Source organism: Gymnoscopelus braueri, assembly GCF_963280865.1.
Source record: "Gymnoscopelus braueri genome assembly, chromosome: 4".
Taxonomy (NCBI): domain Eukaryota; kingdom Metazoa; phylum Chordata; class Actinopteri; order Myctophiformes; family Myctophidae; genus Gymnoscopelus; species Gymnoscopelus braueri.
This window is the reverse complement of record NC_137605.1, coordinates 8,943,458-8,958,332: the sequence shown is the minus strand read 5'-3', so window position 1 is coordinate 8,958,332 and position 14,875 is coordinate 8,943,458. Positions and strand designations below refer to the sequence as shown.

Below are 14,875 nucleotides of genomic sequence, written 5' to 3'. Positions count from 1 at the left end.
AGATTATGTGGAGAGGAGTGGTGTAAAGTAACTAAGTACATTTACTCAAGTACTGTACTTAAGTACAATTTTGTGAGCTTGTAAAAGTAAAATAATTTAGTACTTTTTCCACCACTGGTGGAGAGGAGAGGAGAGGAGAGGAGAGGAGAGGAGAGGAGAGGAGAGGAGAGGAGAGGAGAGGAGAGGAGAGGAGAGGAGGTCGGGTCCCCAGCCTGCAGACAGTTGAACTGAGTTAAGCCCTGATGATGTCATTATACAGGAAACCCAGGGGACCAATCACAACCCTCACAGCAGCAGGCCGGGGTTCTCAGAATGACTCCACAATACAAACAGCCTTTTTAACTCAACCTCATCCTTTCATCCCTTTCATCCTATCTCCCTTTCACACGTTCACACTTTCAGCACACTAAATCAGTCTACTGTACCTACATTATCCTCCTGCCAGCTATTGATTCCTGTGGCACTAGTAGAGATCTTTCAAATTCAAAGGGTAACATAACATGAATACAGCCTTTACTAAAAGCACAAAAAAGGTACCATGACTTATCTTTATAGATTCTGCTTTGTTTGCATTAGTTTGTGTGCTAAAAAAGTCTCATGTTTCTCCATACAATAGGTGAAAGGAAAAAAAACGATTTGCGGTTTCTCTATCACAGAGCACACAAGTGACAGATAAAGATGATTTACAATGTTTTTGTTTATTATACTTGACTTATTATACCCAGATAGAGTTCAACATAGCTTTAACTCGTGTGATTGCTTCTGATCTTTATGTATGGTTATCTTTATAACTATAGACTTAAGCCCTACGTACGTTGTTGTACAATGAGTAGCGAAAAGCGCCTATCTACAAGCTCACAATGCGACGCGATGCGATGCATTGTGATCTTACTAACTATTTTCGCCTATAATTGATTGATTGATTGATTGAATACTTTATTAACAGTTTGCAAAGAAAAGGCACGGTGGCACAGAGTTATACAAAATGATGCTAAAAGGATAACCCAAATAAGCCCAGGGCTTGTTTCCATCAAGGTCCTGTGTATTCAATTCATCGAGACATTTAAAGACAAACAATAATATACAGTAATATGCAAAAAAACATCATACACGTACACGTACACGAGTAGTAATAAAAAAGAAAGATGTGTGCAGTAAACAGTGGGGGGTGGGGGGGTCATTTCCGGTGATGAGCTTAGACTTTTAACTTTTTACAGGGGCCAGTTACAAATTGCAGCCACCTGTAGGTGCTCTTTTAGAGCGGTTTTGAAGGAGGGTAAGAGGAGTCACACTTTTTTATGCCTGTTGGTAGAGCGTTCCACATTCTGGCGGCATAGCAGTAGAACGAATTTCACCCCATTTGTGTGCCGAAACTGGGTTCAGTGAGATCAGTGGGGCTCCGAGTCCTTCTGGTGTTGTGCCTGTGTGTGTCTTTTATGCGATAGAAGTAGTCTGACAGGTACATGGGTATCCCTGTTTTCGTGCGTATCTTGAAGACCAGGCCCAATGACAGTTGCTTTACTCTGTCCTCTACCCTGAGCCATCCCACCCTAGCATAATGAGCAGGGGTTTAGGTGACTTCTGGGTGTGAGGCCTAGTAGTAACCTGAGCAGTTTGTTTTGAGAGGTCTGCACTTTTGTTTTGAATGCCTTTGAGGTGCTAAAGTACCACGAGGTGCATGCATAGTCCAAATGACATTGGACGAGTGCTCCTGCTGCTAGTGTCCTCAGCGTGTTCCTACTGACCACCGAGGAGATCCTGAATTGTTCTTAGGTTGACTTTTCTGATGACTTTTGTTGCTATTTTTTTTCCACTTGAGACGTTGCCCTCTAATGATATACCTAACATAAGGACACCAGCCTGAACGTGGTTAATATATAAGTAAGTAGCACATGCGGCAGCTGGCCCAGTTTCTGTACTGTAGCATGAGGCGGCTTGATGCACACGTTACACCCCCTGGACATGATGTCGCCAGTATGTCACATAACGTGTTGGGTAACGTTACTTACTAACTCGTAACTCGTTACGTTACAGGATTACTGCCATTAAAAAGTATTCCGTTAGGTTACAGGATTGCATTTTGAGAAAGGTAACTTGTTCGATTATTTTTGCGTTACCGACGATTAAAACACACCTGCGAGGAAGATTGGTATAAACATAAAATTAAGAGTGCAGCTGCAGCCAGCATTGGAAACAAGTGTTTCATTACACTTTAATGTGCTATCCTGGGTAAAAATTATATTGCGATTTTACTTGTATATACTTGACCAAAGTCAAATCAAATCAAACGCAAGACTACCGGAGTTACCACCAGTGTTGTGGAGGTGGAGCTGTGCTGTGCTTCACCAAGGCTAGTTTGCATTGAAGTTCTCCTCCTTTCACCAATAAATCCCAAAATAGTGTGAATACTTCCACGACTGTACTAACGGGCAACCTCTCTGTCTTCTCTCAATCTCTGCCATGTTGCACAGGTGCGACATATTAATGTAATAAAACAAGACCGGTAATACCGTCAGCCAGGTGTGTCACACCCAAAGTGGTGACCCATTGAATAGAATGATTACGCAATCACCACAGACTGCAAGGCAGCGGCCACCGATTTGTGTGTAACATCCGCGCAAGTCTCCGTGGACAGAGACGAGCTTGTTCATTCAGGAAACAGCGCAAAATGCGTCGGATGGATTTTCCTTTTCCTTTGTGGCAACAGAAAGAACAGGGAAATATAGTTCTTAAATGTAACGCCATTATTTTGGCATACTCTAATTGCAAAACTAACGCGTTAGGTTACTCCGTTACCCAAAAAAGCATTCCGTTACAGTAACGGCGTTACTTGCAACGGCGATACCCCCAATACTGGTCACATGATGTACAAGTACACCCCCTGAGCATGAGGCTAGCATGTCACATGCCGTACAAGCACACCCCCTGCACGCTAGCCTGTCGCAGGGACTACCCAATCCAACCCTTGATGCTGAATGCCAAGCAGGAAGGCATTGGGTCCCATTTTTATCGTCCTCGGTATGACCTGGCCGGAGAATCGAACCCCGACCTCCCAAACTCAGGGCGGACACTCTAACCACAAGGCCACTGAGCATTTTATAAGTGACGTATTCACGTTGAGATCTCAGTTTTGCCGAAATGCACTTGTTTTCCCTACTCTGGCCCCGACTGATTAAATAAAAAGTACTTTTCTCTGAGTGCTGGCGAGTCTCTTCTGAACCGTGCAGCCGGTAAAGCGATTACTAGAAGAAATTTGAGTTGGTGCGCGCTTGCATGTTTTTTGCTTCTGCCACGGCCAGGCGGATAAGACGCAGACTAAGCGGAGTTCCCCTCTTTTGACCCGTCTGCTCCGACATTTCATTATAGATACCAGTCAGTATGACGTCATGTGACTCGCTCTGTGGTCCGAATGGAGAAAATAACCTCGTCAAGCGGAGGAGATTCTGATCTACTGAGTCAGTTCTGACATTTCCATTTTGACCACGGAGAGATTCAAAGTATTGTTTTTCCAAATGATGCCGTTCTGAATTGGCCCTGCATGGCTAAAGCTTTTGGTATGGATTCCAAAATGGTTTTGGATGAATAGCATCATCAATTTGTCCTATGTTGGCTTGTATATGTTTTTACAGTGTAAGAGATATTTATATGCTTTTAGAGCAATAACAATACAATTTCTAGATGGCTTGCATTCTTCATCAAACCACACTTCCCTTTTTATTATCTTCAGATTTGTTCTAATGTGTTTATAGTAGTAGAGTATATGCTATTAAACACTCAAACTCTATAAACTTATTTGACCGGAGTCCCACAAGGCTCTATACTAGGTGCCCTCCTGCTATTTCCGCCAAATGTTTCGCTTAGGGACAAAAGTATTGAGAGTGTGGTTCAGATCTCTCATAGGGTTAGGGTTAAGTTTATAATATAGATATATAGATAAATATAGAGCGTACATGGTGCTTTGGTAAATGTCAAGTTGTGTTTTGATTTTGGGGGTTTGAAAATGTTCTCTCTATTAACTTCATTCCATTTCTATCCACTCTCTCTCTCTTTCTCTCTCTCTCTCACCACTCACTCTCTCTCTTTCCGTATCTCTCTCTGTTTGCCTCTGACTCTTTCTCTCTGTGTCTCACTCTCCATCTCTCTCTGTCTGTCTATCTGTGTCTCTGTGTCTCTCTGTGTGTGTGTGTGTGTGTGTGTGTGTGTGTGTGTGTGTGTGTGTGTGTGTGTGTGTGTGTGTGTGTGTGTGTGTGTGTGTGTGTGTGTGTGTGTGTGTGTGTGTGTGTGTGTGTGTGTCTGTGTGTGTGTGTGTGTGTGTGTGTGTCTCTCTCTCTCTCTCTCTCTCTCTCTCTCTCTCTCTCTCTCTCTCTTAGTGCAGACCACACAGTAAAAGTGAGCTACAACATGTTAATCACAAACATATTTCCTCTCATACCCCTCCCTTCTTTTTTCCTTTTCTCCAAAAACTCCCTCCATTCAACGTTCCGACCCTCTTCCTCCCCCCTCCCTCCTCCTCCTCCTCTCTTGGTAACACAGATCTTTAGGAGAAAGGGTAAAACTTATTTTTGGAAGGGAGGCAGGGTGAATTCCTTGGCTTCCTCTCTGCAGTGAAGGAAAGCTTTTCATTGACCTCCATTGTAAATGTTCTTTTAATGTGAGCTGGAACACACCCACCGTCTGCCTGTCTGTCTGTCTGCCGGTCTTTCTGCCTGTCTGTCTGTCGGTCTTTCTGCCTGTCTGTCTGTCTGTCTGTCTGCTGGTCTTTCTGTCTGTCTGCCGGTCTTTCTTTCTGTCTGTCTGTCTGCCAGTCTGTCTGTCTGTCTGTCTGTCTGTCCTCGTGGTAGCTCTGCATACAGACATTACTCAAATCAAGCCAACATGTGTTCCTCTCACCGCCTGCTGTTATGTAAGAGCAGGGAAACCACCCCCCAAAAAAAGAAAATAATAATAATAATGATAATGATAATACATAATTAAAGCTTTTTTTAAATAATAAAATGTCATTTTGTCCAATCTGTATGGTAGAATAATGTTAATACAATATAACTTATACAATTGGGGTTTTGTCTCCTCTATTGAGACATTTAGATCGTGTCAAAGGTCATCTTTTGACCCGATGGCCGAGATTCAATTCATCCCCTGAGCAAGCAGGCCGGCTCTATTTAGCTCAATGGTAAAACATTTCAGCCCTTGCGCAGGAAAACAGGTTCAAATCCAGGGTAAGAGGACAGTTACATAGTGCAGCTTTAAGTGAACCAGTTGGCTTTACAGTGTGAGGAGGAGACGTGAAAACACACAGAATCAGATAACGAGGTAGCAACTGTGAACCAGATGATATGAGACTAATGTCTCACATCCTGCATCCACCTGGACGACATACACACTCATTCTGCTGCCACACACTGACCCACATACACACACACACACACACACACACACACACACACCCACACACCCACGCACTCACTCATACTGGGGGGTTTGTGAGGAGCAATATGAGTCAGAAGAGTTACCGTAAAAACACACACACACACACACACACACACACACACACACACACACACACACACGCGTGCGTCTCGGTGTCAAATACACGATGTTACAATCGACAGCCCTAAAGACAGCTCTGCTTTTCCTCTGACAGGCTAAACGAAGGCTGAAATGATTCATTGAGTAACCGATTAGCTGATCGACAGAAAATAATTAAAGCTGTACTGTACTGTACTGTACTGTAGTCATTTAACAATGGGTTTAGTGATGTGTGCCCTAACGCTTCTTATAATCTTCAAAATGTAAAAATTTAAAGTTTCTGTGTTTGTCTGCGCTGGGTGAACATATTAACATGATTTCAAGATGTCTGGGTTCAGATGATTTGTGATTAACATCTATTGACTTATGTCACTGCAATTGTATGGTTTTAAATTCATAGATGAATGAACAGAACACCAATCAATATAGACGTAAAACAAAAAGTGGTCCAAGTACAGTTGTAACTCTAGAGAGTTGCACCTTATGTCTAACCTCACGTACATACATGACGCTTGTTATGCTGTGTATATATGTAGATATTTTACTCCCTTGCTCTCAGTCTCTCTGCCCCCCCCTTTTTTCTTAAAAACAACTAATGATGGCTGGATCTTGCACAAAAACACATTTCACCCACGTCTTTACACCTGTAAACCTGTGATGTGACAATGAAGTTGATTCTTCATTCTTGAGTAAAGTAAGAATGGAGCCTAAACTGTGACTCTGTAACTCTATAGTCAATTGACAATAGAACCAATCTGTAACTGTTAGTAGGGATGGGACTATTAACCGGTTTTACTATTAACTATTAATCGTAGAGCTCAGCATAATCCTAATTACAGAATTATACTGTTATAATAATTCTCTACTCTGGTCCAGAAGAAATGTATAACTGAACAAATTATTTTGTAATACAGTTGCAGAGGCTTGCTAACAGAGGGCCTGCAGCCTTCATGATGTTTATGTGGCTTTTATTTACTTCCAAAGAGATTTAGAGGATAAATAGGTTTATTTGTATTCATTATTTTGTATGTATTGTTTGGCTACTGCAATTATTTACCATCAAAATCCATAATCGTCCCAGCCCTACTCTATAGTAAAGCTACAATAGAAACTAACTCTGTAACTCTATAGTAACGTTACAATAGAACCAAACTCTGTAACTCTATAGTAAAGTTACAATAGAACCTAACTCTGTAACTCTATAGTAAAGTTACAATAGAACCTCAACTTTACCTCTATAACTGGCAATAGAACATCCAACTGTAATCCTATAACTCTAAATCAAAGTGACAATGAACATGGCCTTCCTCTGCCAACAGCAGGCGTTTAAAAGCTAAAAGGACCATCCCCACCCAGCTCCTATCAGTAAAAAGCACAACGCTGTAATAACCCTGGTACAGTACCTCTAAAACCATAACTCAATATTATACCAGCAGATATTACTCCCCTGCTGGCAGAGATGATGACTCGTCATGTCTGTCGAGGTGGATTTCACAGAATAAAGCGAAGGATCAAATCACGGTAATAGTTTCTCTCGTTTCCATATACTATCCAGCCATAACCAATGTCCGTCTCGGCCGGGTCAGCTGTAATGCGATGTTATAATGATTATGTCATGTAATGCACAATGTAATGCACAATAATGTTGGTGTTATATGTTGTTGTTAATCTTACAGTAATATATAGTGTTGCTGTAGGGCAGAAACCTTGTAACTTTTGGTGTTTTTTTTCCGTAATTTAACGCCCTACTTGATCATACTACAGCGTCACACAAAAAAAGAAAAAAAGGAAAAAGGAAAAGAAATAATCAAAAACAAAAAGGTATCTTGTTTCTTGTAGTACATTCACACATATGCATATCCATCCATATACATGAGGTTATACATAAGCTGCATTGGTATATACTGATCCTGGTATAGACATTAAGGTGTAATTGTGATATATATTATTATAAGCTATGTTGTGATAAGATGACGTTACATATGATGATGATATTATATGATGGGAGGATGTTGCATGATGCAATGGCAAGGCAAGGCCTTTCTTTGCTTGCTTTGGCCATTGCTTGCTTTGAAACAGCGCCTCTAAAAATATTGACCCACTGCTACTTTTTTGGCATCCTTATGGCATCACATTATGCACACACCTGTTTCTAAAAGAACATGCACACACACCTGCATAGGATGCTAATGTTTCTAAGAGCACATGCACACACACACACACCTGCATACAGTGGTGGAAACTAACTAAGTACATTTACTTAAGTACTGTACTTAAGTACAATTTTGAGGTATTTCCAATTGTCCATACTTTTACTTCTACTCCACAACATCTCAGAGGCAAATATTGCACTTTTACTCCACTACAATTATTTGAAAACTTTAGTTACTAGTTACTTTGCAGATATCAATGATTACATTATAAAACATACATTAACCAATTTAGCCTTATTTTATGCCTAGGCTATTTGAAAATAGCCGATGCGACACGTTGTGAGCTTGTAGATCGGCTATTTTCAAACATTTTAGTACTTTTGCTTTTGGTACTTTAAGTACATTTTGATACCAATACTTTTGTACTTTTACTCAAGTTTTATTCCGGACTTTTACTTGTAACGGAGTACTTCTACGTTGCAGTATTGATACTTTTACTTAAGTAAAACATTTGAGTACTTGTTCCACCACTGCCTGCATAGGATGCTAATGTTTCTAAAAGCACATGCACACACCTGCATATGATGCTAACGTATCTAAAAGAACATGTACACACACCTGTATATGATGCTAATGTTTCTAAAAGCACATCTACACACCTGCATATGATGCTAATGTTTCTAAAAGAACATGTACACACACCTGTATATGATGCTAACGTATCTAAAAGAACATGTACACACACCTGCATAGGATGCTAATGTTTCTAAAAGCACATCTACACACCTGTATATGATGCTAATGTTTCTAAAAGAACACGTACACACCTGTATATGATGCTAATGGTCTAAATATCATGAATGGCCAGCTTTTAAATACAGTACAATCAATCTGTATCTTACTATCTTTATTTGTTCTATTTACCCTGTTTTCTATCTCTTTCACTTTACTCTCACTCTACCTCTATCCTCTCTCTTCTAAACGGAACACTACAAGATGATGGAGCACAGGAGAAAAAAGCATTACACCCACACACTGCGTTACACCTGTAAACTGTGATGTGACAAATAAAACTAAATTCTGATTCTGAAGGCAAGGCAAACGTATCTGCACAGCACATTTCAACAACAAGGCAATTAAAATGTGCTTTACGTAAAACATTAAGCAAAAATAATAATAACGTTATAACAGGACAATTGAATTCAGAAAGCAATTAAGAAAGTACACCTATCTCCTTAATAGGAAACACCTATTCAGGACACAGCAAATGACGATCTGTGACTCACTACCTCACCTTGATAGGTGTCTGGCTGCACATGTGTCCTACACACTGTGTTTTAATGTATTGTCCTATGCCTGCATGTATGCAGCTTATATCGTTGCTGTCGGGCAGAAACCTCCTATCTCCATATTCTAACTTCTTGTGTGTTTTCGTAAATTAACACACGTAAATTGATCACACTACAACGTCACACAAAAATAGCAGATCTACAATACAAGCTCGAAATGTGGCGCAAAGCAACGCATTTTGAGTTTGTAGATCTGCTACTCTTGCTATTTTTTCAATTTGAATCCTGAAAAGTAACAGTTTTGGACATATGAGGTTCCCACCCGACAGAGACGATAATAGTATATCACTCCGAGACACATTTCTCCCACGGGAGGCAAATTAAGTGAACCTTAACTGATCAAAATGCCATGATGATGCCATGCATTATGATACAACGCCGTGATGTGATGATGTGGTATGATGCAATGAATAATGCGATGATGCAATCATGTGATATGATGAAGATGATGTCAGGTGATGTGATGGGATGTTTGGGGTGGCTCCTCTGAACAGTGAACACTGACTGTGTGATCTCCACATGGTACAAGGGTGGAAGTTTCTCACGTAAGCATCTTGCTCTCTCATTCCACTGACAGACAGACAGACAGACAGACAGACAGGTAGGCAGACAGGCAGACAGACAGGCAGACAGACAGACAGACACACACATACTCCCTCCTATAGCCAGGGTTAATGCATGAACTGGCTGGTCGTACATTGTGTACTCAGGTCACGGCTTTGACAGAGCTACTGTAGATACAGTATAATGGGCAGTGCATGTGTGTGTGTATGTATGTGTGTGTGTGTGTGTGTGTGTGTGTGTGTGTGTGTGTGTGTGTGTGTGTGTGTGTGTGTGTGTGTGTGTGTGTGTGTGTGTGTGTGTGTGTGTGTGTGTGTGTGTGTGTGTGTGTTTCTCAGAGCGGCCAATCAGTGATCCAGCCTGGCACAGGCATGCACGTCAACAACCCGGAGCTCTCCCTTCTCCTTAATGACTTTGCGCACCTTTCAGAAAATAACGACTGCAAAGCATTACAAGACTGTTCGCATGACGCCCTGCCTGCGCACTTTGAAAACGGCCACGCACACACACACACACACACACACACACACACACACACACACACACACACACACACACACACGTGCTGCTGTTGTTGTCATTCATTTTATCCGTCATAAACATACATGCTCCCCGTTTAGTTTGTCATGAAACAGGCAGCAACTATACAGCACGGAAGATGAAGGTGAAGATTATAGTTCAGAATCAGAATCTATTTTGAGTTTTTTTGGGGGGGGGGAGTGAAGGTGAGCCGCTCTCCTCTCCCCCTCAATTTATCTCCCCTCCTCTTCTTTCCTCTATTTCTCTCATCCTCTCTCCTCTACTCTCCTTTCCTCTATTTCTCTCTTCTCCTCTCCTCTCATCCTCTCTCCTCTACTATCCTTTCCTCTATTTCTCTCCTCTCCTCTTCTCTAGACTCCCCTATTTCTCTCCTCTCATCTCCTCTATTTCTCTCCTCTAGTCTCCTCTCCTCTATTTCTCTCCTCTAGTCTCCTCTCCTCTATTTCTCTACTCTGGTCTCCCCTGCTCTATTTCTCTCCTCTCCTCTCCTGTATTTCTCTCCTCTCCTCTCCTCTCCTCTCCTGTATTTCTCTCCTCTCCTCTCTCCAATCTGTCCTCTGCCACCGCTTAATGCTGCTGTCAGCAACATTTCCAAATCATAAATATTCCTCCATGCTTCTTCCCCCACAGAACGAACAGCGACACACGGGGGGAGAGAGAGAGAGAGAGAGAGAGAGAGAGAGAGAGAGAGAGAGAGAGAGAGAGCATAGAAGGAGAACCGTTTTCGAGGGAGAGAGAGAGAGAGACGCGGGGCTCTCCATTTCCTGACCACCGTCCGCCACCGTACCGTACCGTACCGTGCTGGCTGGTGATGTCAGGGGCCTTGCAACAAAAAAAAAACATTAATACCACTCTGATCTGCCATGACATTCTGTAATAAGGGCTACGTATAGCAGGCTACTTACCCCGAGAGAGGGCGAGAGACACCGACACACACTTGGAGAGAGAGAGAGAGCGAGAGAGAGAGGACCGAGAGCGCGAGCGCGTCCCACCGCAACAAACCCCAAAGTGCGTTGTTGTAGGCTCCTTTTGACATCTATGTCATGCGTTCTTGTTTTTTTGGGAAACGCAAGAACGCTGCGTTTTTCACTGACTGTCCCGCTCCGGATCCCGCTTCCTTTCACGCTGATCCCCCCCCTTGTTTAGTTTTTTGGAGGTGATTACATAAGTGTGTAAGAACATCCACCTCCTGGAGATCCACACCACCACCACGCACGCACTCCTCCTCCTGCTCGTCGTCAGCCGGGGTCGCGCAACAACATTGGCGCGGCTATGTTTTCATAAGCGGGGGAGAGCGAGCATTATAACTCTATGGGAGAGAGAGACCGGAGTGTGGAGTCTCTCGCTCCAGCGTTGCCAGGTTTTGCGAGAGAAACAAGCAACCAGGTCTAGACTAGGAAAACAAGCCCAAAGGAAGCGACTAGGCCACGTCTGTTTCCCAAACAGTGGGTCTGGACCTATAGCCCTGGTCCAGAGCGTTAGTGAGTTCACTAACTCTCTGGACCAGGGCTAGTCTGGACCCATATTAAAAAAAATATATATTATTTCAAAAGATTTTAAAAAATCATCAATTAAAAATAATTCAATTTTTTTTCAAAAGCAGTAAGTAAATGAAATTAAAAAGTCTAATAATTTCCATAAATAAATTTCAAAAATGTTTAAGAAGTAGTGCAAATATCAAATCCATACGCGAAGCGATGCGTTGTGATCTTGTGGATCAGCTATTTTCACTAGTTTTGGTTGACTCCTGGGCAAATGTCAAATTTCTCTTTTGGGTCTTGAGCTTAAAAGTTTGGGAACCACTGGACTAGGCTATGGTGGCTATTTGAAAATAGCGTTGTGAGCTTGAAGATCTGCTATTTTCAACAAAGAAAAATGGGGATAAACCTTGGGGAGGAAAAAAGGTAATGAAAATGTTTGAGAAGAGAACCACGTACTGGTTTAAACAACATTAGGAAACAAGCCCAAATAGGAACTATACACTTTAGAAACAAGCCCAAATAAAGCCACTACACTTCACAAACAAGCCCAAATAGCAACTACACTTTAGAAACAAGCCCATATAGCAACTACACTTCACAAACAAGCCCAAATAGCAACTACACTTTAGAAACAAGCCCATATAGCAAATATACTTTTGAAACAAGCCCAAATAAGTAACTACCCTTTAGAAAGAAGCCCAATAAGTAAGTAACTACCCCTTATAACAAGCCCAAATAAGTAACTGGCCTTTAGAAACAAGCCCAAATAAGTAACTGGCCTTTAGAAACAAGGCCAAATAAGTAACTACCCTTTAGAAACAAGCCCAAATAAACAACTACACTTTAGAAACAAGACCAAATAAACAACTACACTTTAGAAACAAGCCCAAATAAACAACTACACTTTAGAAACAAGCCCAAATAAACGACTACACTTTAGAAACAAGCCCAAAGAAACAACTACACTTTAGAAACAAGCCCAAATAAACAACTACACTTTAGAAACAAGCCAAAATAAACAACTACTCTTTAGAAACAAGCCCAAATAAGCAACTACACTTTAGAAACAAGCCCAAATAAACAACTACACTTTAGAAACAAGCCCAAATAAACAACTACACTTTAGAAACAAGCCCAAATAAACGACTACACTTTAGAAACAAGCCAAAATAAACAACTACTCTTTAGAAACAAGTCCAAATAAACAACTACACTTTAGAAACAAGCCAAAATAAACAACTACTCTTTAGAAACAAGCCCAAATAAGCGACTACACTTTAGAAACAAGCCCAAATAAACAACTACACTTTAGAAACAAGCCCAAATAAACAACTGCACTTTAGAAACAAGCCCAAATAAACAAGTACACTTTAGAAACAAGTCCAAAAAAACCAAACCAATATTTACAAGCAACTTTATAGAAAGACAAGCACAAGTTGCTTATAACAAGCAGACATGGCAACCCTGCTCTATATGGGCGCTGCTACAGCTAGGTGGCGGAGTTGGTACAGTGAGGAGGAGGAGGAGGAGGAGGAGGAGGAGGAATGAGGAGGAATGAGGGGGAGGCGGACGGGTTTTGGGGAAACTGATGCTTTTTGTACACTATTTTTCCCAAAAAGTTGTATGCATAGTTACCAATTAAGTGACTGCAAAATCCTGAAAAACTGCTGCCATTTCTTTCAAAAAGCTTAACACCAAGCTACCCTAGCCTAAATAGAAAATGGATAATGATGATAATAATAATATCAATAATGAAATAGATAGACAGACAGACAGACAACTATTTATAACAGCAAATGAACATTTGTGGTTTTAGAAGCCAGTTTTTTCCAAGTTGCAATGTGACAGACACATTGCTGTATTCCCTTCAATTGTACCCTTACATGCTTCTCTTAGTTTTTGCTTGTTTTATATTTTGACACATTGCTTTGGCAATGTAAACGTATGTTTTTCTCATGCCAATAAAGGTCCTTTGAATTGAATTTGGAGGAGGTGGAGGAGGTGTTATTTTGCTGCCTGCTGCTGCTCGCTACCAGTGTTGCCATGTCCGCTTATTATAAGCGACTTTGGGCTTGTTTTATGTAAAGTTGCTTGAAAATAATTGGTAGTTGCGGGTTGCGTTTTTTGGGGGGGGCTTGTTTCTGAAGTGTAGTTGCTTTATTTGGGCTTGTTTCCTAATGTTGTTTAAAACAGTGGTTTTCAAATATGTTCATGTCATGGACCCCCATATTAATACGTATTTGTTCATACACGTCACAACGAGTTTGTAGATAGGCTATTTTCGATGTATAGAGGTTTAAAGTGCTCATAATGGCCTAGTCAGTGCCCTAGTTGCTTAATTCTTTTGGGCTTGTTATCCTAGACTTGGTTGTTTTGCTTGTTTCTCTCACAAAACCTGGCAACACTGGGTGAAAGTTATGTCGTCGTAGCCTCTCCGTGCGTGATATGTCTCAATATGTCTCTCAAGTCGACCCACATGTCGTATGATACGATATTATAGATAATAATAATGATAACTCTTATTTATAATTATGTCTATGGTGAGTGCGCGTGTGTTAAACAGTGTGACATGCATATAAGGCTACAGAGAGGGGACAGTAGTTCATGTGCAGGAATGTTGTCTTTCTCCGTCGTGGCCATTTTTTCTTTCATGTTCCACACACACTACCAGTGTTGCCATATTTTGTGAGAGAAACCAGGTCTAGGAAAACAAGCCCAAAAGAAGGGACCGGGCTACGGCGGTCTGAAAATAGCCGATCTACAAGCTCACAACGTGTTGCGAAAACATCTTGAAGAAAATTGGAAAAATATGGAATATTCTTGAAACATTTTAACAACACAAATCTTGTAAGGGGGTCCCCCTTGGCATAAAATACTTTCTCAGATGGGTGTCAGCAGACAAACACATTAATTTGGGGGTCCTTGACATGAACATGTTTGAGAACCACTGGTTTAAACAACAGTAGGATTAGGAAACAATTGAGCCCAAATAAGGAACTACACTTAGAAACAAGCCCAAAAAAAACGCAACCCGCAAATACGAATATTTACAAGTAACTTCACAGAAAATATATAAGTCACTTATAATAAGCGGACATGGCAACACTGACTGCACACACTACCGCTTGAATTTATGCTCGGTCGCCGGACGGTGTCGCGTGGCGAAAAAGAGCGCAGACCTACAACCTACATCTAGCAGTGCTACTACTTTATTACTTCTATTACTGTTACTGCAGCAGTAGCATAGTAATAATAAAGTAGAAGT

The 14,875-nt window shown here is 41.3% G+C and overlaps 1 protein-coding gene across 1 annotated transcript in view; it reads right to left on the bottom strand.

Moving 5' to 3' along the window:
• LOC308083403 (uncharacterized protein) overlaps nucleotides 1-11,423 on the bottom strand; it is a 73,129-nt gene extending 61,706 nt beyond the window's left edge. The window contains exon 1 of the mRNA XM_080425720.1: nucleotides 11,035-11,423. The gene's annotated coding sequence lies outside the window, so the exon portion shown is untranslated. The remainder of the gene's footprint in view (nucleotides 1-11,034) is intronic.
• Nucleotides 11,424-14,875: the final 3,452 nt, after the last annotated feature.